The sequence below is a fragment of the Talpa occidentalis genome, unplaced genomic scaffold (assembly GCF_014898055.3).
Source record: "Talpa occidentalis isolate TD23 unplaced genomic scaffold, MPIMG_talOcc4v2.1 talOcc4.6, whole genome shotgun sequence".
Classification (NCBI taxonomy): domain Eukaryota; kingdom Metazoa; phylum Chordata; class Mammalia; order Eulipotyphla; family Talpidae; genus Talpa; species Talpa occidentalis.
The window spans coordinates 70,904,625-70,926,282 of NW_023604972.1; the positions used below are offsets into that span (position 1 = coordinate 70,904,625).

General features: G+C 38.2%; 1 pseudogene; it reads right to left on the reverse strand.

The window, feature by feature from the left end:
- The window catches only part of LOC119260383 (insulin-degrading enzyme-like), a 123,365-nt pseudogene extending 101,912 nt beyond the window's left edge, over positions 1-21,453 (reverse strand).
- Positions 21,454-21,658: the final 205 nt, after the last annotated feature.

A 21,658-nucleotide genomic window follows, 5' to 3' on the forward strand; every position in this document is an offset into this window, starting at 1 on the left:
CTTGAAATTGGGCTGTAAAGGTGCTATGGCCATCTGAAGACAGTGCCCAACAGAGGACAGGTTTTCATATGTGTGCAAAATCGCAAGACCACTCATTCTTAGGAAACAACAATAATGGGGTTTATTTAACAAACGGGAAAAACAAAGAGTTTGTAAGGCCACAAATGGCTGTCTCACCCTAGACAGTGTCCACAGTGTTTAGAAGTCCCAGTGAAAAGTCTGCTCATCCAAGAAGGTGCCATCCAGCCAATGAGGGCCTGAAACACATGGCAGTTAGCAAGCAGCCCCCGAATCCAACTCACGGTAGCAGCTGGAAGTGCTCACAGGTGGGGCCATTGAGAGGATGCTGCAGCAGCTGGCAGCAACAGTCTGAAGGTCGGGACGGACAGCACCAGACACTGGACCAAACAAAAACAGAGGTGACAGCACTGGGAGGTCATGCTGGATGATCCAACAAATAATTCTTTGTGAGTGGTTGGCCCATCCAACAACAAACAGCTCAGTGAGACACTAGGTCCAGGGCCTTACTCTTTCCTGTGCTCTTTCTAGGGACAAGACTGTATACAGGTCTGTATACAGGACTGTATCCTGGTCCCTGTTAAACACTTCGGTTTCTCTTTGGAGGTCAAATTCTGGAAGTTTCTTCTTCCTTCTCTTTCTTCTTTCTACTTTTGGAGGCCAGGTACAGAGTGTGATGAGTCTGGGAATCTGGGCATATTCTAAGAGCACTCCTATCCTGACTTCTATTCCCTTTCCATGTCTTCCACCCTACTTGATACCTTCTGATTAGACCATTCATCTTGGCTGGAACCTGAAGGAGGGCTGCCCACAGGCAGCAACCTTTGGCAAATGTAGGTAAAGCCACCATATTTTTCTGATGGTTCCCATTGCTTAGCTGGCAGTTGGGGAAAACTCCAGTATTGCCTTGTAGTCCATACTGCAGAGCCCTGGTATCAATCTCAAGGACCATTTGTTTTGTCATAGAAAAGCCACTATTTCATCTTTTTTCATAGCAATGTAGTATTCCATTGAGTTTATATATTCCATAATATCTTATTCATTTGTCTATTGAAGGGCACTTAGTTTGGTTCCATGACTTGGCAATTTTGGATATTGCTGCTGTGTACATAGGCATACACAATTTTTTTCATAGTAGAGTTTTTTTGTATTTTTTGCATAAAAATTCATATTCTTTGTGTAATACCTAACATAGGTATTGCTGAAACATGGAATTTGCATTTCTATTTTCTTAAGAAATCTCCATAACATTATTCCAAAAGCGACACCAACTTGCTTTCCTACCAACAGTGATAAGTTCCTTAATACCACAACCTTGCCAATATTTGTTGATTTCATTCTTTTTTTTATTGACTATATGGGCCATTCTCACGGAGTGAGGTGGTGTTTTTGCAATTCCATTATAACAAATGATGTAACTTTTCATGTTTGTAGCCCATCTGAATGTCTTCTTGAGAAAAGTATTTAAGTCTTTTGCCCATTTTTTATTGGGTTTCCTGTTATCTTGTTGTTGAACTGTATAAGACTTTTGTATATTTTGGAAATTGGTCCCTTGTCAGATGTGGGATATGCAAATATTTTTTCCAATTCTGTCATTTTTGTGATGGTTACTGTGAGGTACAAAAGCTTTTTAGTTTGACGTGGCCCCACTTGTTTACCATTCCCCTTGTTTCCTTTGGGGTTTGAATTTGAGTCCCCAAACACATCTTTGTGATGAATATCCCATAGTGTGTCCCCTAAGTTTTCTTTCAAATCCTTTATGGTTTTGGTTGTTATATACAGACCTGTTACCCATTTTGAATTAATTTTTGTATATGGAATTAAGTATGGATCTAGTTTAATGTTTTGCGTGTGGTTATCCTGTTTCCCAACTTTTGTTTTAAAAAGTTTATCTTTTTGCCATTGTGTGACTATGTGTCTTTTGTTAAAGATTAAATGTCCATGGTTGTGTGAGTTTTTCTTTGGTCTTTCTATTCTATTCCATTCATCTGAGTTCCTATTTTGACTGCTTTTGCTGTGTAATATTGTTTGAAGTCAGGAAGCATGATACCTCCCTTTTTATTTTTCCTCTTTTCTCTCGGAATGCTTTAGCTATTTAGTAACTTTTGTGATTCCATATAAATAATTGTTTGTTCTATCTCCTTGGAAAAAATCATTGATATTTTGATTGGTATTGCAGTGTATCTGTAGACTGCTTTTGATAATATGGCTATTTTAATGATGTTTATTCTTTCCAATGCATGGACAGAAGACATCTTTCCATTTATTTGTGTCTACTTTTATTTCCTTTAGCAGAGTTTTATAGTTTTCAATATATTGATCTTTCATCGCCTTCTTTAAGTGTACTCCCAGGTATTTTTCTTTTCTTTCTTTCTTTCTTTCTTTCTTTCTTTCCTTCTTTCTTTCTTTCTTTCTTTCTTTCTTTCTTTCTTTCTTTCTTTCTTTCTTTCTTTCTTTCTTTCTTTCTTTCTTTCTTTCTTTCCTTCTTTCCTTCTTTCCTTCTTTCCTTCTTTCCTTCTTTCCTTCTTTCTTCTTCTTTCTTTCTTTCTTTCTTTCTTTCTTTCTCTTTCTCTTTCTTTCTTTCTTTCTTTCTTTCTTTCTTTCTTCTTTCTTTCTTCTTTCTTTCTTTCTTTCTTTCTTTCTTTCTTTCTTCTTTCTTTCTTTCTTTCTTTCTTTCTTTCTTTCTTTCTTTCTTTCTTCCTTTCTTTCTTCTTCCTTTCTTCCTTCCTTCCTTCCTTCCTTCCTTCCTTCCTTCCTTCCTTCCTTCCTCCTTCCTTCCTTCCTTCCTTCCTTTCCTTCCTTCCTTCCTCCTTCCTTCCCTCCTTCCTTCCCTCCTTCCTTCCCTCCTTCCTTCCTCCTTCCTTCCTTCCTTCCTTCCTTCCTTCCTTCCTTCCTTCCTTCCTTCCTTCCTTCCTTCCTTCCTCCTTCCTTCCTTCCTTCCTTCCTTCCTTCCTTCCTTCCTTCCTTTCTTTCTTTCTTTCTGATTTTAAATGGATTGCATTTATTTCCTTTTCTTCTGAAACATCGTATATAGAAATTTAACTGATGTTTGTGTATTGATTTTGTCTCCTTCCACTTTGCATTTATTATTTCTATTAGTTTTTTTTTAATAGAGTCTTTTGGTTCTCTACGTATATTAGCGTGTCATCTGCATATAATGACAGTTTCAGTTCTTTCCCAATTTGAATTCCTTTTGTATCTTTTTCTTGCTAATTGCTTTGGCTAGGACTTCCAATACTTTGTTTAACACAGTGGTGACAATGGCCATCCTTGTCTTGCTTCTGATTTTAGTAGGAACACTTTCAGCTTTTCATCATTCACTATGATGTGGGCTGTTGTGTGATGTTTTTATGCTTTTTATAATGTTTAGATAGGTTTCACTTATTCCCATTTTACTGAGTGTTTTTTGTTATAATGAATGGTGAATCTTGTCAGATGCTTTTTTCAACATTAATTGAGATGATCATGTGATTTTTGCTTATGTATTTGGTAAATGACATGGATTGATTTGGATATGTTGGACCAGCCTTGTAACACTGGAATGAAGCCTACTTGACCATGGTGGATGAAATTCTTAATGTGTTGCTTTATTTGGTTTGCTAAGGTTTTGCTGAGGATTTTGGCATCTATGTTCACCTGTGATATTTGTGTAAATCTTCCTTGTTTTGTACTGCCTTTAGTTTTGGGATTAGGCTAATGTTGGGCTCAGAATATGTCCGGGTATTTTCCTCCCGCTTTTGATATATTTGAAAAGTTTGAAGAGGATGGGTATTAGGTCTTTGAAGGTTTAGTAGAATTCACTGGAGAAGCCATCTGGTCCTGGGTTTTTGTTCTCAAGGGAGACTTTATTACTCTCAATTTTAGCACTTGAGATTGGACTGTGTAAGCTCTCTACTTCATCTTGGTTCATTGATGAGAGGTTGCATGAGTCTACAAATATGTACATTCATTCAAAGTTGTTCAGTTTTTTCACATAAAGATGTTTGTAACAGGATCTTACGATCATATTTATTTCTGCAAAATCTGTTGTAATTATACCTCTTTTATTTTTTATTCTATTCACTTAGGTTTTCATTTAAATTTCTCTGTCTTAAGTCCTTTAGGAGCTGGTTTCTGCTCTCCAACATTTAACTATATAGGTTCTGTCCATTTCTTCCTCTCTAGTGTGTTATTGTTGACTCATAATATTCATGTCCATCCTTCTGGCTTTGTATTTCTATTGTCATCTTGCTCGATATTATGTGTTTCATTTTATTCTTTTCTTGTAAAAGAACTCCTTTCAATATTCTATAAGGCAGATCTGATAGTGAAAAACTCCTTTAGCTTCTGTTTGTCTGGGAAAGCCCTTATTTTTCCTTCATAACTGGATGGTAATTTTGTAGACTAGAGTATTACTGGCTGTAAGAGCTTGTCTTTTAGAACTGTGAATAGTTCCTTCCACAGTTACTTCTTTCCTTGATGATGTCTGAGCTGAAGTTGGGGAAAGCCTAATTCAGTAAATTTTAAATTATTTTTTCCTTGCTTCCTGTAATTTTTTTCTATATTTTTGATTTTTGATAATTGGCCAAAGATGTGTCTAGATGTAGGTCTTTTTGCATTTAAAAAATTGGGTGTTCTCTCTGCTTCTTGGCCATTCATATTAATTCATTCTTTAGCTCTGGGAAATTCTCAGTTATTATTTCTTTGAATGGGGTTTCTGTTCCCCTTTTTCTCTCTTCACCTTCTGGTATCCCAATTATTATTAAATGTTCTCTTCTAAATTAGTCTGATAAAGCTCATAGAGCTTCTTCATTTTTCCTTTGTCTCATTTCTCTCTTGCAAATGGGTGGTGTGCTCACTTGAGTTTCCTATTTCTAAAATTCTATCTTCTGCAAGTTTAATTCTATTTAAAGTGCTTCTAAATTTTGTCTGCATTTCATTCAGAGTTTCTTTTTGTGATCTTTTCATGTATTTACTCTCTTTGTTCCTGAATCTCTTTTCTTCAGATTTTGCACCTGCCTGTCTGCCTTTGACTAGCTTCCAGTATCTCATTTAATGTTTTTAATGCTGTTATTTTGAAGTCTTTGATAGTCTATTTCTGTAAACTTATATTTGTCTCAGAACTTCTTTTAGTCTCATTTTGCTTTCTGTATTGTGGTCAGATGTTCCTTGCTTCCTAGGCATGTATATTGCCTTATATGCTTTTTTTTTTTTTTTTTTTTGGTTGGGGTACCTGGGGGGTTAATTTTATTTATTTTTCTTCCTAGATTACCTTGGCATGAGTAAGGGTAGGAAGGGAGTCTGGGGCTAAAGTAAAGTACTCAATCACAGTTTAAGGAGCTACCTCCTCTCCTTTCTCTCCACAGCCCCACTGATACTCCTTTCTGGTGTGAGTCATGATATGTGAAGCTCGAGTCTCTCAGTGAGGGAAGTTATGTCTGGACTACAAGGTTCATGCACCTGAACTAAGTTGGGCTTGACAGGTAGGCAGCACAGCGCCTGAGTGGGGCATGTGCCACCTTGTTTTGACTATGGTTACCGATATTGACCATCGCTACCCTGGTTCCTCCAGTGTCTGAGCTGTTTACATGGAGCTGCAAGATCTGTGCGTCATTTGCTATTTTCCCAAGAATTTGTGAGTCATCTCACAATTCCTCTCTGTGATTGGGTCTACAATGGAGCCCAAAGTGAATCAGCCTGGCATCTCTTTGATCTCTTCTGGGAGAAGAAAGGGAAGAGCTTTCTTTGCCAGGTTGATCTTGGAGTTAGCAATCTCCAACACTTACTCCACAGAGTTTCAACTGCCTCAGGTTCCAACCTTCACCTACATATATGCAAAATTCCTTCAGGGAAATTTACAGTGCCCCAGGGTATCCCATGGTGGCTGGGATGGCTGACCCCTAGCTTGTTCTCCCAGCAGGGATTTATACCATCTTGTCTTGCTTCCCTTTGCTTCCTCCCACTCCTTCCCCTCAACAGCCATCAATTTAGTTTGAAATCTCCATGAGAAACTCATGGGGATCTATCAAGGGAAATTCTGAGTCTTCCTTTGAGCAAATATTATTTTTTAATAGTTGTTAAGGTATAAGGTAAACCCAGCCTCTCTAATCTGCCATGTAGTGGGTGGTGTCCCAGATTCCAAACTATTACACAAAGCTCTAATAATCAAAGAGCATGAGATCACAATAAAAATTAGAAACATATGGTAGACCCATTATTAGTGTTCTGAAAAACCTCCCCATGAATATGGTGATGGTTCAAAGATGATACAGTGGCTGGAGAACTGTGGGGGCTACATTTACAGGGAGAAACCAATTACTGTACAATGATGTAAGAATAAAAATCCAAACTTTGTACAGTTGTATAAAAAAAATAGAAATGCAGATAAATGGAATAGAATTGAGAGCCAAGAAATAAACCCACATTTATCATTTATATGGAGAGTTAATTTATGACAAGAGAATAAGACTACCCAATGGAGAAGGAAAGTCTCTTCAACAAATTGTTGGGGAAACAGGACAGCCACATACAAAAGAATGAAACTAGACCTCTATCTCACACCATAAATAAAGATTAACTTAAAGTAGATTAGAGATTTCGATGTAAAGCCTGAAACCATAAAGTGCATACCAAAAATATAGGCAAAAGACTCTCTTAACATTGACTCCAGTTATGTTTTTAGGGTCTCAACTACAAAGACAAGAGTAACAAAAACCAAAATACACAAAGGAGATTATGACAAACTTAAAAACCACCACGCAGTGAAAGAACTTATCATTAAAACAAAAAGACACCTTACTGAATAGAAAAAATATTTGCTCCTTATACATTTGACAAGGAGCTAATATTCAAAATCTATAAAGAACTTATACAAATCAAAAACAATAAAAATAATCCAATCAAAAATGGGCTGAATAGCTATAGACACTTCTATAAAGAAGACATACAGATGGTCAAATGACATATGAAAAAAGTCTCATCATCATTTATCATGAGGGAAATGCAACTCAAACCATGTAATTCCACCTCACACCCATGAAAATGGCCCATAACATAAAGACCTGTAACAAGTGTTTGCGAGAGTATGATGATGTTTATGTTGATGGGAATGTAGACTGGTCCAGACACTATGGGAAATAATATGGCAATTTTTCAAAACATTAAAAATAGCTACATTATCTGATCCTGCAATTATACTTCTACATACCCACCAAACAAAGCCTAGATAGCTAACTCTAGAATTGAGAGCTAGCCAAGGGAGAGGTTTGGGGATAAGGGGTAAGAAGGAGTGAATACCAATGGATTGTTATAGAGAATTATTAGTGCTTGGTGGCGGGGATAGGGGGGGTCTGGTGTGGTAACATACATCTGAAGAGATGTGAACCTACATCCCTAAAGCATATATAATGTTGCAAACCAACTTTACCTCAATAAAAAATATATGGTTAAATATAAATTAACACACTATTCTCTTTGCTCTTGCTGATATACCAGAGCCTGGTGGTTCATCAACTAACTTTAAGCTGGACTCAAAGAATGGTCGGAGTTGAGAGACACAAATGCAGAAGTAGCTGGCTATTCAGAGTGAAGAGTCCACGATCAGAAATTCTGAAGAAAATGTTCCATTTTTTAATGGATGAAGTGCTCTTTAGTAATCAATGAATGCATTTCTCAGTTCACAATTCTTTGCCACTAACTAGCTCCCTAGCCAATAAAATTTTAACTCCTTTGTTACCAGTCTTGTTCCCCAAAACCTAATATAAACTCATTCCCTTTCTTAATTTGGGAGGCAGATTTGAGTTTATCTCCTGTACCCTTGCCAATTGATTTTTAATAAAGTTTTTTTTTTATTTTTCCTTTTCTTAAAACCCTGGTGTCAGAATAATCTGGACTATACATATTGGGTAGCAAGTCCACTGCAAGGTAATATTAATATAAGTGATATAGATGTACTCTATGCCTGTATTTGCAAAGTGTTAAACTTTTTCCACATTTACATTGTTTCTCTCCAGATAGATTTTATCTAAACAAAATTACGTTGTAAATATTACTACTCTTCACTTCCAAATTCTTCAGTGTTTATTTCCCAAGAACAAGGACATACCACACAGACACTATATAACCATAATTCTGATACCATATTTTAAAAGAATTTAGTTTCTTGTGTAAATTTTGCATTCAGATTTCCCAAATTGTCCCAATAATGGGGACCCAAAAGGAAGCTTTCCTCCCTCAGCCCCTCCCTCCCTTCTGTCCTTCCTTCTATTCTTTTTAAAAAATGTTTAGTTTCCTGATAATTATCTGCTATGTCAAATTTCTTCAATGATGGTCGCTCTCCTTTTCCCTTTCCACTCTTCCAGGAGGGAGGCTTTCTTCTACCTCCTCCACATTGACCCCAGTCTCTGCCAGCACCACTGGGCTTAAGGGAGGAAGTGCTATGCCAGAGGCTCTATGTTTTCATGCCTGCTCACTCTCAACTTTTACCAGTTCATTAAAAATTTGACCTGAAATCTTCTTTCTTAATTGTATAGTGACCCTATCTTCCTCAGTGTCCTGCCGCTGGCAATCCAGACCTCTTGTTCCATCTTTTTCTGGATGCACACCTCTCCCCACTAGATTTCGTATTAGTTGACTGCACTATAAAAAATAGTGTAACTCTTAGGTGTGTTTCAAATGATTTTATACAATATGCAGCATTTGCTTCACCATAAGTTTGGAGTGATACTCTTTTCAACTTTCTATATTCTTGAAGGAAGACAAACGCAGACTATTTTTAAAATTCAATGTATTATCTTTTACAATTATTTTTTTTGGTGTTCAAATGGTCTTAGATTCCTACTTAGACCAGTCACAGTGCCTTTCAGCTTCCCCTTGTGACCATTTGACTTGTTGTCATTAGTCCTTGGGCACTTTTTCTAACATACAATGTTTCAGGCTCACTGTGCTTTCCTTGACTTGAACCTAAAATCAGTCATTTCCCCATGAATATTTGGTTCCTTTTATTGCAAAGTAGCAATGAGAAACCTGAACTCCAAAATGTGCTCGCTGTCACTGGGGTATCATTATTTCTATGACACAGTGAAGAAACATGAGTTGTTTTTAAAAAAATCATGAGCTCATACAATTATTTCCCACTTCATCTCAACAGCAACTCCATGTTTTATTGTAGGTTCCCTCTACTGTGAGAACTTTGGTACCAGACAATGATACATTTAACCATCTGCCCTATTCTATAAAAGAAGAATTTATTCAGAACCAGTATATTTACACTACTACAAAAACAAACCAATTAAGCAAAACCTGAGATTTCTGCACAGTTCCAAATGCATATGCTGTGTACACATAATATACTGTGTTCAGATGTTTCTTGTATAATACTGAATTTTAAATCCTACGTTCAATGGCATGTTCAGGAGTTCTCAGTACCTTCCTTTACCTGCCATTCTGTTATCATTTACCTTTACCTTCCATTCTATTCATCATTTGAAAGTAACCATCTCCACTGATTTATATTCTCTCTCAATTTACCCTTTTTCTTTGAGCTAAGGACCACCAAAGTATCCAATGAATTTTTTCTACTTATTATGTATTGAGTGCAAATTTATTTGCAAGAGGAAAAGAAAGACTTATTTATTTATTTTTTGCTGATAAGGATGATCATTAGCTTGAAAGGTTCAAAACATATTGAAAATAAAATCTGTTTGCAGAGAATTGCATTCTCTTACATCGTTTGCCAAATGTAAGTTTTGGTTATTTAAAAACATAATAGGAAATACAGTTGTTAGATAAGAACTGTAATAACAATGAATTTCTTCCATTATTTCTCTTATTTTCCCTTTTCTCCTTTCTTCCTTTTCCTCTCTCCTTTCTTCCTTTATTATAGGGATATTGAGGTTCCTTCAATGCATGGGATACAGAGATAAACAAAGTAGATGAAATTCCTGCCCTCAAGAAACTGTCCTATTTGGAGAGGTGGATGTTGAATGAACTACAATGAGAGAGGGTAAAAAGATGAGCTGCCGGAAGAAGAAAGTTGCCATAAAAGAGGACGAGAAGGGAGGGAAGCGCAGAACCCTGCTCCCCTCCCCCGCCCACAGAGGCGGCACTCTCCGACCGGCAGAGAGGAGGAAACAACAAACCAAAACGGCCAACAAGAAAAACGGACACAGCAAGCGGGACTGTGAGTGGAAAGGAACTATTGCAGCCACCACACCCCGTGAACGGGAGCTGAGGCGAACCCTGCAGGATCCGCCGCGGAGGTGAGCTCCAGGCGCCATTAAAGAGAGCCCCGCCCCCCAGGAGGAGACCAGCACCAGCACACAGCCCCGGCCGCCCGGTAAGCTTGCGCGGAAAGTGGCGCGGATCCAGACCGGATCGCAGCTGCCCAGGTCCCCGCGCCTGCGACCTAGGCTTGCGGGGAGACGGCGGAGGCCCTCCCTGAGTGAGCAGGAACAAGGCGCCCAGGCAGGGGAGCGGGATTCAAAAGGCGCCATTCCCGCGCCACTGATCTGGGCTACAGCCCGCGTCCTGGAACTGAGGGCTTTGGAACTGAGACCCGGGGCATGAAATTAGGGGCGAGGGTTCCCCACGACGGTGGGGCACAAGGCAGACATAGCACCCCAAAGCCGTTGAGGTGTACCCTACGATCCCCGCTCTGCTCCCTGTCCCACGGGGTGGAAAATCAGCTCCCCAAGGGCTCTAGGAGAGATCTCTGGCGCCACCTAGCGACTTGACCCCAGCACAGGCTACTGAAGGAGCTAGTGGCCAGCTGGGGAGTTAGCCCACACCTGGCTCCTTCCGAACAAGTAGTCTGAGCCCACAGGGAGAGCGAGCACCCACAGCCGGGGCAGACCAGGCGCGCAGAAGAGTGTGCCTGAGACCAGACGCGCAGGGAGTGTGTCCCACATCACCATTTTAGAACAGGGACATTTCTTCAGTAAAGACTACCTGCAGAAGGCTTCCTCAGGAGCCAGAGGTGAGTGGGGGAAGTTCGCCCACGCCAGACCCCCTCTGGCCTGCAGTCCAAGCTCAGAGGGGAGCAGGAACCCACCGCCGGGGCAGACCAGGCGCACAGGGGAGTGTGTCCCCACATCGGCATTTTAGAACAGGGACCTTTCTCCATTAAAGGCTGCTTGAAACTGACAGATGACTCCTGGAAGAACCAGAGGGGAACAGAGAAGCCCACCCAAGATGCCGGCCAGTCCCAACAACACAGTGTCCCAACGCATACGGCAAATTAGAAAACAGACAGTAGGGAGGAGAAGAACCACACGCAACCTAGCAACTCTCCAGAGAAAAAGCACACCACAAAAAGAAAGCCAGCCCCCAGATTGCAAAGACAATAACTTGGAAGAATTTCTGAGCCTTCCAGAAAGAGAATTTAAAATTGCCGTGATTAAAAAACTGACAGAAGTCATAAAGGAAAACAATGATAAGGGAAAAATAATCAACGATCGGAAAGAATGCAATTGAGTCCCTAGAGAGGGAAAACATGGTCAGAAGAAAGAAATTGAGTCCCTAAAGAGGGAAGTAAAAGAAATGCAGGAGATCAAAGAATTAATGGAAGAACTAAAGAACTCCGGGAAAAGCAATGAAAGCAGAATAGATGAAATGGAAGAACGAATAAGTAATCTTGAAGACACAGAAATAAAAAGAACCAAAACAGAAAAGGAAAGAGAAGTACGAAGGAAAAAGAACGAAGAAAGACTTCGGGAACTATCTGACTCCATGAGGAAAGGAAATATAAGAGTTATAGGAATACCAGAAGGAGAGGAGAGAGATGTAGGAACAGAGAAAATATTCAAAGAGATAATTGAAGAGAACTTCCCAAATGTGAAGAAGGAGCTGAAAATTGATATACAAGAAGCAAGAAGAACACCAAACTTCCACGACGAAAGGAAAAATACAGCAAGACACATAATAGTAAAGCTCCCAAGAATCCAGGACAAGGAAAAAATAATGAAGCTGGCAAGAGGGAAGAAACAGATAACATTCAAAGGAAAACCAATCAGGCTGACATCAGACTTCTCCGAAGAAACACTACGGGCAAGGAGAGAGTGGAGGGACATAGTCAACAGACTCCAAGAAAACAAAGAAAACAGATGCCAACCAAGAATACTCTATCCCGCAAAGCTCTCCTTACTCTTTGAAGAAAGAATATGGACCTTCCCAGACAAACAGAAACTCCGGAATTTCATTGCAACTAAACCCCCACTCCAAAAATACTACAAGGAGTCCTAAAGCCAGAACCTCAGAGGGACGAATAACAATGAAAGAAGGCCAAAAAAAAAAAAAAAAAAAGTTATTAAAAGAATAAATAAATAAAATCAAAGGAAAGACAAACACAATGGCAAATACAGATGTTAACATATCAATATTAACTCTAAATGTAAATGGACTAAACTCTTCAATAAAAAGACACAGAGTGGCAGCCTGGATTAAGAAACAAAACCCAACCTTTTGCTGTCTCCAGGAAACACATTTAGCTACAAAAGATAAAAATAGGCTCAAAGTTAAAGGATGGAAAACAATCCTACAAGCAAATGGACCAAAAAAGAAAGCAGGAACAGCTATACTTATATCAGATAAAACAGATTTCAAACTCAAAAAGATAAAAAGAGACCCCAATGGTCACTACATTATGATCAAGGGGACAATACTTCAAGAAGAAATAACACTCATTAACATATACTCACCAAACGAAGGAGCACCAAAATATATCAGACAGCTGTTGTCCTCTCTGAAAACAGACATCAGAGAAAACACATACGTAGTGGGAGACTTCAACACACCACTATCAACAATGGATAGATCAACAAGACAAAAAATAAGTAAAGAAACCAAAGCTCTAAATAAGGACCTAGAGCAATTAGGCTTAACAGACATCTATAGAACACTAAACCCCAAAAAAACGGAGTACACATTTTTCTCAAGCGCACACGGATCATTCTCCAGGATCGATCACATACTGGGGCTCAAGACAAACATCAACAGATACACCAAGATTGAAATCATATCAACCATCTTTTCTGACCATGAAGGCATCAAACTAGAAATAAACCATAAAAAGAAGGCAAGGAACTTTCCTACCTCATGGAGATTAAAAACCACACTACTGGAAGACCATTGGACTAATGAGGAGATCAAAGAAGAAATTAAAAAATTTTTTGAATTGAACGACAAGGAGGACACTAATATCCTAAATGTATGGGATGCAGCAAAAGCAGTAATAAGAGGAAAATATATAGCAATAGAAGCTCACATCAAGAAACAAGAAAGAACGCAAAGAAACAACCTCATCTCGAAGCTCAAAGATCTAGAAAAAGAACAACAAAAACCCCAAAACCAGTAGAAGAAAAGAAATAATAAAAACCAAAGCAGAAATAAATGAAATTGAAACTAAAAAAACAATCCAAAAGATCAATGAAACCAAGAGCTGTTTTTTGAAAAAATCAATAAAATAGACAAACCCCTAGCCAGGCTCACAAAGGAAAAAAGGGAGAAAGCACAAATAAACAGGATCATCAATGAAAGAGGAGAAATCACAACGGACACAGCAGAAATCAAAAGAATAATCAGTAACTACTATGAACAGTTATATGGAAACAAGTTTAACAATCTAGAGGAGATGGACAAATTCCTACAACTCTACAATCACCCAAAGCTAGATAAAGAAGAAATAGAACACCTAAACAGACCAATTACAATTAGCGAAATTGAAATGGTAATCAAAAACCTCCCCAAAAACAAAAGCCCAGGACCTGATGGATTTACAAATGAATTCTACCAAACATTCAGAGACGAATTAGTGCCTATCCTTCACAAACTCTTCCAAAAAATTGAGAAGGAAGGGACAATACCAAACACGTTTTATGAAGCCAACATTACACTAATACCAAAACCGAACAAGGACAACACAAAAAAGGAAAACTACAGGCCAATCTCCCTAATGAACACTGATGCAAAAATCCTCAATAAAATTTTAGCTATCAGAATCCAACAATGTATCCATAAGATAATTCACCACGACCAAGTTGGATTCATTCCAGGGGCACAAGGATGGTTTAACATCCGAAAATCAATCAACGTTATCCAACACATCAACAAAAAGAAATATAAAAACCATATGATAATATCAATAGATGCTGAGAAAGCTTTCGACAAAGTGCAACACCCATTCATGATAAAAGCCCTTGAAATTCTTGGGATACAAGGAACATACCTCAACATCATAAAGGCCATCTATGACAAGCCAACAGCCAGTATCATTCTCAATGGTGAAAAGCTGAAAGCAATTCCATTAAGATCTGGAACAAGACAAGGATGTCCACTCTCACCATTGCTTTTCAATATAATACTGGAAGTCCTAGCCAGGGCAATAAGACAAGAGAAAGACATCCAAGGAATCCAAATAGGAAAAGAAGAAGTCAAACTATCACTATTTGCAGACGATATGATATTATACATAGAGAACCCCAAAAACTCCACAGAAAAGCTAATTCAACTCATCAATCAGTTCAGTAAAGTGGCAGGATACAAAATCAACACGCAAAAGTCAGTAGCCTTCCTATACACAAACAATAAATCTGAAGAAGAAGAAATCAAAAAGACCATCCCTTTTGTTATTGAAACAAAAAAAATCAAATATTTGGGAATAAATCTAACAAAAGAGGTAAAGGACCTATACAAAGAAAACTATAAAACACTGTTAAAAGAAATAGAAGAAGACACAAAGAAATGGAGAGACGTCCCCTGCTCATGGATTGGAAGAATAAACATTATTAAAATGGCCATCCTACCAAAAGCAATATACAGATTCAATGCTATTCCAATCAAAATTTCAATGTCATTCTTCAAAGAAATAGAACAATTATTGATGAAATTCATATGGAATCACCAAAAACCCCGAATAGCCAAAGCTCTCCTGAAAAAAAAAGAAGGGAATGGAGGCATCAGACTCCCAGACTTCAAACTATACTACAAAGCCATAATCATCAAAACTGCATGGTATTGGAACAAGAACAGACATACAGACCAATGGAATCGAATAGAAAATCCAGAAATAAACCCACAGATTTATGGTCAACTAATCTTTGACAAAGGAGCAAAGAATATGCATTGGAGCAAAGAAAGTTTGTTCAATAAATGGTGCTGGGAAAACTGGGTCGCTACATGCAAAAGAATGAAGCTTGACCACCACCTCACACCATACACAAAAATCAACTCAAAATGGATTAAAGAACTAGACATAAGACCTGAAACCATAAAATATATAGAAGGAAATATAGGCGAAACACTACGTGATTTGCACATCAAAGACATCTTTACAGACACATCACCCAAAGCAGTGATAGTGAAGGCAAAGATAAACAGCTGGGACTACATCAAATTAAAGAGCTTTTGCACAGCAAAAGAGACAATAACAAAAACAAAGAGAAACCCCACCAACTGGGAGAACATTTTTGCACCCAACACTAATGATAAAGGACTGATCACAAAAATATGCAAAGAGCTGATGAGACTCAACAACAACAAAGAAAATAATCCAGTCAAAAAATGGGCAGAAGAGCTTAAAAGAAACTTCTCTGAAGAGGAAATGCAAATGGCCAACAGGCATATGAAAAAATGTTCAACATCACTTGTCATCAGGGAAATGCAAATCAAAACTACCATGAGATACCATCTTACACCAGTGAGAATGGCACATATTAAAAAAACTAGCAACAACAAATGTTGGCGAGGGTGTGGAGAAAAAGGAACACTTCTGCACTGTTGGTGGGAGTGCAAACTGGTCCAACCACTGTGGAAAGCTGTATGGAGATTTCTGGACATACTAAACATAGAGCTTCCATATGATCCAGCAATTCCACTCCTAGGTATTTACCCAAAGGACACAGAAACATCAATTCCAAAGAACACCTGCACCCCTATGTTTATAGCAGCACTGTTTACAATAGCTAAGCTTTGGAAACAACCCAAATGCCCAAAAATAGATGACTGGATCAAGAAGATATGGTACATATATACCATGGAATATTACTCAGCATTCAAAAAAGATAAACACATGCAATTTGCAGCAACATGGATGGCGCTGGAAGGGATCATGCTCAGCGAAATAAGCCAAAAAGAAAAAGAAAAATACCGGATGGTCTCACTCATAGCAGGAATCTAGAAAACTTAAATAAGGGACCAGGAAAATGAATAACTATAAGAAAGTGAAAATCAAAATCAACAAAAAACTATGAACCAGAGACACTTTTAGGGGGGTGGGAGGGGAGGGATTGGGGTCAGAATGGGGGGCTGCAATTGTATGGGAATATAACAATAAAATTTATTAAAAAAAATTAAAAATAAAAATAAATAAAAAAAAAAAAAAGATGAGCTGCCATTTTTCCACCTTTCTGTCTGATGGGGACAGCAGTAGGTGATAGATGCAGATCAATAGTTGCAATTATGATGGTATCTGGATATCATCTACTTAAATTCTTCCTTTCTAGATTCCATAAATAGAAGTCAGGAAAAGGTAATTAATGGTATGAAATTCTCTTCCTTCCTTTTGTTTATCTGACCAGATTTGCTTTGACATATGTTAGAGATAGGAACACTGGGAATAAAGAAGGCAAAACAGAATCTCCTCTATTAATCAAATTTCAGGTTAGAAATTAGGAGAAATATAAGCAAAACAACACATCTGTGCAAGAGTCATCTCAGCTACCACTGCAGAAAGATGGTCTCAGCCGTTGTTTGGTGACAGGGTGATGGCTGGCTGGTGGTGGCAAATTGTTGTGTTTGCGCTTTATTTACAAATATGTTACAGCCATATCAAGTGCCCCAAATGCAAAAGCGTATAGCAATGAGTGTGTTCAGCAAAAGATGTAAATGATTATGAAGGAAACCAGTGCTGTCAGCTACACAGATATGTATATATTGTACAGATACATGCTCCTTATAAACATATCAGAGTTAGACTTCAGAATGTAACATACACATAAGTATAGGAGAATCTGAATTTAAAACATGGGAATAAATCCCATACATTTTATTTTTTTTTTCAGTTTTATTCCTTTTATTTTAGCTTCTTTTTTTTTAAATAATAAATTTTATTTTTATATTCCCCCATACAACTGCACATGCCCCATTCTGACCCCAATCCCTCCCCTCCCGGCCCCCACCCCAAAAAGTGTCTCTGGTTCATAGTTTTTTGTTGATTTTGATTTTCACTTTCTTATAGTTATTCATTTTCCTGATCCCTTATTTAAGTTTTCTAGATTCCTGCTATGAGTGAGACCATCCGGTATTTTTCTTTTTCTTTTTGGATTATTTCGCTGAGCATGATCCCTTCCAGCGCCATCCATGTTGCTGCAAATTGCATGTGTTTATCTTTTTTGAATGCTGAGTAATATTCCATGGTATATATGTACCACATCTTCTTGATCCAGTCATCTATTTTGGGGCATTTGGGCTGTTTCCAAAGCTTAGCTATTGTAAATAGTGCTGCTATAAACATAGGGGTGCAGGTGTTCTTTGGAATTGATGTTTCTGTGTCCTTTGGGTAAATACCTAGGAGTGGAATTGCTGGATCATATGGAAGCTCTATGTTTAGTAGGTCCAGAAATCTCCACACAGCTCTCCATAGTGGTTGGACCAGTTTGCATTCCCACCAACAGTGCAGGAGAGTTCCTTTTTCTCCACACCCTCGCCAACATTTGTTGTTGCTAGTTTTTTAATATGTGCCATTCTCACTAGTGTAAGATGGTATCTCATGGTAGTTTTGATTTGCATTTCCCTGATTACAAGTGATGTTGAACATTTTTTCATATGTCTGTTGGCCATTTGCATTTCCTCTTCAGAGAAGTTTCTTTTTAGCTCTTCTGCCCATTTTTTGACTGGGTTATTTTCTTTGTTGTTGTTGAGTCTCATCAGCTCTTTGCATATTTTTGTGATCAGTCCTTTATCATTAGTGTTGGGTGCAAAAATGTTCTCCCAGTTGGTGGGGTTTCTCTTTGTTTTTGTTATTGTCTCTTTTGCTGTGCAGAAGCTCTTTAATTTGATGTAGTCCCAGCTGTTTATCTTTGCCTTCACTATCACTGCTTTGGGTGATGTGTCTGTAAAGATGTTTTTGATATGCAGATCACGTAGTGTTTCACCTATATTTCCTTCTATGTATTTTATGGTTTCAGGTCTTATGTCTAGTTCTTTAATCCATTTTGAGTTGATTTTTGTGTATGGTGTGAGGTATTGGTCAAGCCTCATTCTTTTGCTTGTAGCAACCCAGTTTTCCCAGCACCATTTATTGAACAAACTTTCTTTGCTCCAATGCATATTCTTTGCTCCTTTGTCAAAGATTAGTTGACCATAAATCTGTGGGTTTATTTCTGGATTTTCTATTCTATTCCATTGGTCTGTATGTCTGTTCTTGTTCCAATACCATGCAGTTTTGATGATTATGGCTTTGTAGTATAGTTTGAAGTCTGGGAGTGTGATGCCTCCATTTCCTTCTTTTTTTTTCAGTACAGCTTTGGCTATTCGGGGTTTTTGGTGATTCCATATGAATTTCATCAATAATTGTTCTATTTCTTTGAAGAATGACATTGAAATTTTGATTGGAATAGCATTGAATCGGTATATTGCTTTTGGTAGGATGGCCATTTTAATAATGTTTATTCTTCCAATCCATGAGCAGGGGATGTCTTACCATTTCTTTGTGTCTTCTTCTATTTCTTTTAACAGTGTTTTATAATTTTCTTTGTATAGGTCCTTTACCTCTTTTGTTAGATTTATTCCCAAATATTTGATTTTTTTTGTTTCGATAATAAAAGGGATGTTTTTTTTTTTATTTCTTCTTCAGATTTATTGTTTGTGTATAGGAAGGCTACTGACTTTTGCGTGTTGATTTTGTATCCTGCCACTTTACTGAATTGATTGATAAGTTGAATTAGTTTTTCTGTGGAGTTTTTGGGGTTCTCTATGTACATTATCATATCATCTGCAAATAGTGATAGTTTGACTTCTTCTTTTCCTATTTGGATTCCTTGGATATCTTTCTCTTGTCTTATTGCTCTGGCTAGGACTTCCAGTGTTATATTGAAAAGCAGTGGTGAGAGTGGACATCCTTGTCTTGTTCCAGATCTTAATGGAATTGCTTTCAGCTTTTCACCATTGAGGATGATATTGGCTGTTGGCTTGTCATAGATGGCCTTTATGATGTTGAGGTATGTTCCCTGTATCTCAAGGATTTCAAGGAATCCCATACATTTTATATGACACATTTCCCAGTAGCATCGAGTTCTCCAGTCATTCATGTAAGTCACAAATCGCTTGTAGTTAAACTGTCTTTGAGGTTTTCTGAAATGTTTTAAGTAACTCTAAATACAATGGTAATTCTAAATTTTTAGGACCATTGAGTTAGTCTCTTTTAAAAGTGTGGGAAACAAAACTGAGAACTAAATGCGGGTGTCCCAGTATTAAAACCATTCGGCCTTTAAGACAGTCATTAAATTTCTGAATGTAGTGGAGGGAGGATGACAATTCTAAACTACCTTTGCTTATCTTCAGATTAACTCCCAGTTTTAATAGCTGTAAGCACAGTTATTTTTCACACTTGTTAATTTGTGTGTTGTTTTGAGGAATAAATGAGGTGTGTATGTGAAAGTGCTTAGCCCAGGGCTTATCACATAGTCAATAAAAATACAAACTAATTTCATGTTTGAAATTTACTTGATCAGATACACATGCATATTGACTTTTAAAAGTAATAGGAAACAGGCGCGCAGACCTCTCCTGCCGCCCGCTGCTCCCCTCAGCAGTGTACTTCGGTCCTTCTGCCTGTTCTGCATCCTGCTCTGACTCTGGTGAATTCTCTCACCCTCCCGCGCTGCGCTTCTGACTGTACCCAGTGTTTGTATGAATAAATAAATAAATCTTTAAAAAAAAAAAAAGTAATAGGAAACAGTCACCTGCTGCCTGTCATTTCAAATACGCATTTCTTGTGACTCTGCTAAACTGTTGTCATACTCGTGCCCTTGGGAATTGGTGTTAGGGTCTGTTAAATGGTGTCATACTCACCTGGGGTGGGGTATCAAATTAGTATGAATAATAAATACATTTGGGCAATATGACAAGTTTCTACACTTTTGATGTGTCCAACCACAGGAAAGAATCAATTTCCCTGGCAAAAACATGCACAAAGATACTTTGGGATACCTACTGTCCACATTTTCTTATAGAATTTAATAGTACCTTCTTTGGTAATTGTCTTTAAATATGCAACTCCTGTATTATCTCTATAACTATTGTATTGTTGGGAGATCATTTCCCCTTTGAATGTGATTCTAAAAGGCCTCTGTCTTACCCGCTGAGGGTTTTCCATGGTGTTGCACAAAGATTCCACTCTGCTATCTAAACAGTGAGGTGGTTTTTCTGACTGGGTTATGAGCTGTAAGCCCTGTATGCCATTGACCTCACGTTAGCTTCTAAAGGTAATATAACCCTGCTGCTCCATGGCGGGCAGAGGAAATCTGACAGCAGGGTTCCAGAAACATGGTCCAAGGTATTAAGCATGTATGTTTGGTGGTATATCTTGAAACCAGTTATTGTGGACTTCATTCCTCTGATGATAAACCAGCCATCCTCTGTCAGTGACTTCAGTTTCTCTATATTGAACCAGCTGATTTGGAAGGATAGGTTTTATATGTGCATTTCCAATAAGGGTATCTCCAAAATTGGCATAATTCCTAGTATGGTGTCCTCTGTTACATTTCTGTGGAAAGGGCTTCAATGTGTAGACGTGACATGATCTGAGATATAAAGGCCTTAAGGTGAGGGCATCACCAAGGGCTGTTCTTATTTCTTTGGTCCAGGCCACTTCAATCATCACAGGCAGAAATCATACATGACATGTTGGTGAGGTTGTTCAGCACAGAAATTGTTTATAGATTACATATCTGCCTCTTTGATAATTTCAATTTTTTTCATCAATTTCAAATGTATACATTTTTGGTCCTCCCTGGTATTAAAAGCAGTTAAGTCTCAGCACTATGAAGCTATCAGCAGCCAGTGAAGCAAGAGTTCAATCCCTAGCCAGGGAGCTAACCTACATGCTGCAGCAGACCTCTCCTGTCTCAACTACTGCTCCCCTCAGCAGTGTATTTCAGTAGATATGCCTGTTCTGCTCCCCAGTCTGTCTGGTGAATCCTCTCACCCCCGGCCCCGAACACTGGCCTACACCCCAGCTCTTATGTGCATAAGTAAATAAATCTTTCAAATGTAAACATTTTCTCAATAATCCTTAGGAAGATTGGTTGCTTGTCATTTTAGTCTTTCATCAAAAAATACATGTCACTGATGCTGTTTTGGAGGTCATAGCTCTGCTGCCTGTGCATCCTTGTTGAATGTGTCTTTGAGGAACTCAGGATACAAACAGATGATGTTACTGTGCAAGGGGTCCACATAAGCAAAAAATGTTAACAGAAAAATAGTTTATTATTTCCCAACTTGATGTGGCTCTTTGAGATGGATAGTGAAATCAAACACCAGTTCATGAAATTTCATAGTGATATGGTTTGAATTCTTGAGTTTCTTGTTGATTCTTAGAAGATTAAAAAAAAAACAGGTGCCTAAAAAAAGAAGCCTCAAATACACCTTGTTTGCTGGTGGTGAAGAG